This window comes from Peromyscus eremicus, chromosome 3 (genome assembly GCF_949786415.1).
Source record: "Peromyscus eremicus chromosome 3, PerEre_H2_v1, whole genome shotgun sequence".
In the NCBI taxonomy this organism is placed as follows: Eukaryota; Metazoa; Chordata; class Mammalia; order Rodentia; family Cricetidae; genus Peromyscus; species Peromyscus eremicus.
The window spans coordinates 28,111,420-28,113,311 of record NC_081418.1 but is presented as its reverse complement, the minus strand read 5'-3'; the positions used below and the strand labels follow the sequence as shown (position 1 = coordinate 28,113,311).

Sequence of the window (1,892 nt, the reverse complement as noted above, 5' to 3'; positions counted from 1 at the left end):
TGAAGTTAAGCCGCTGAAGACAGAATGCTGATGACATTTCTCTTTATCTGACTTATCTAAAGAAACCCAGTTAGTGGTAATTCTACCAAATACTTTTAACAGTCACATAAAATTTTAATTGATTTTCAAACAATACAACGGTGCCATGAATCCAACCACATAGAATATAAGCCGTAAGCCCACTAGGTTTAAGCAGTTGTGTCTTTGTAGACTAAAACTATGTAAAATAGAATCTGATAACTCCCTGGTGTTAGAGGTAGACAGTTTTCTTTCAAATCCTAGGTTTGGTCCTTTATTTTATTCAGCAGTGAAAGCCATGAATACAGAACGAATAACAGCTGTTACAATTCTCAACCATGACTTCTAACGTCAGAGAATTCAAAGTATGAACATAGTACACAGTAATGAAAAGTATCAAAAATTAGTTTACCTCAAAGAAGATAAATAAAACAGGTATATCCCACCAATACATAAACAGATGTTTGTGCTACAGTTAAAATTTGCTGTATACAAAAGATCATAGTCCCCATAATCAGCTTATGGTAGAAGCAAGAATACATGAGCCATTTAAATTGTCAGACATTATGCTTTATAAGGTATGCACAGAAGTTCAAGCAATAAATACATACATTAGTTCAAAGCCTTACAATAGCTACGCAAAGCAGATGCAGAAAAGCAGGTTTGCTATTCCTAGCAAGCAATGATAGAAGAGTAAAAATCCATGAAATGCATTAAAGCAACATTTTTCTTAGAAAAAGTCTGGTCATTTATGGGTCCACCAACATTTTTACATAATATGCACAATTATCAAAATACAGACCAAGCATTTCAGAAAACTCCAAAAAACCTAAAATCTATTTTCAAAGCAATTGCAGTTTTGGAGGTTTTTCTGGTATAATGTGCAAGCAGCTATTTTTTAAAATTGTATTCATATAAAACCCATGCAAAACTCTACAGGTATATGCATTCTGTGGCTGAGACTTCCTTTCAAAAGTTTTGAAACTGAGGTATGCATACTTTAGCATTGTAGTCTTAGGCCACCCTCCCGATGGTACAACTCTCCAAGTTCCTTCCAGTCCATCAAAGCTTTTTGAACATGCACCCGAAAGACACATTTTCCTTTCAGATAATCCTTACAGCAGTATCTTAGACATCAGAGAATTATCCTTCAGAATACCAATCTCTCTTTTGATACCACGTCAATAACTTCCGGTTCATTGATCATGACCCAAAGACAAACATAATGAAAAGTAGCAGTTACTGTGACGATCTCATGTTTCATGCAATCTGCCATAATTGTTCTAACTTTTCTCTCTTTTTTTCCTTTTTTTTCTTTTTTTCTTTTTTTTTCTTTTTTTCTTTTTTGCAGAGGTAGAAGCTTTCAGAAAGCCTTTTGGGTAAGTGGGAAAACCCTTTTGAAAGCCGTTATGTCCTTTTATTTGGTGTGATAGATGACTGGGTATCTCTCTAACTCTATTTGCTGACTTCAGCAAAGGATAAACATTGAGCTTAGTTTGCAAGAACCGGCTCCACCACGTGGAACCGGGACATATGTTAAGCTCTAGCAGCCACCTTCTGTCAAAACTGTTTGTAAAGCAATAACCATAATCAGGTTATGAGGTCCCTTGGTTGGGGGAAAAAAGTATTATCAAGACTTGGCACAGCACATGAAAAGCAACACGGAAAGTCTCTAGGTTTTAAGCAAACATCTGACTATGCTATCTTCAACTACACCATAACGTATTATCATAGTTTTGGGGTTTAGAGTTGTCAAGAAAATCAGCATTCCAACAATTTGGCCTGCGCAAGTCTTTGAGGGGAGTGTGTTAGTGTTCATATCCCATATAAGAAGAGGCAGAAGTATATGTAACTTTGGTTTGACTGAAAATAAA

The 1,892-nt window shown here is 35.7% G+C and overlaps 1 protein-coding gene across 1 annotated transcript in view; it reads right to left on the bottom strand.

Moving 5' to 3' along the window:
• Positions 1-278: 278 nt before the first annotated feature.
• Positions 279-1,892, bottom strand: part of Foxp2 (forkhead box P2) — a 246,314-nt gene continuing 244,700 nt past the window's right edge. The window contains exon 17 of the mRNA XM_059257390.1: positions 279-1,892. This exon is cut by the window's right edge and continues 1,685 nt beyond it. The gene's annotated coding sequence lies outside the window, so the exon portion shown is untranslated.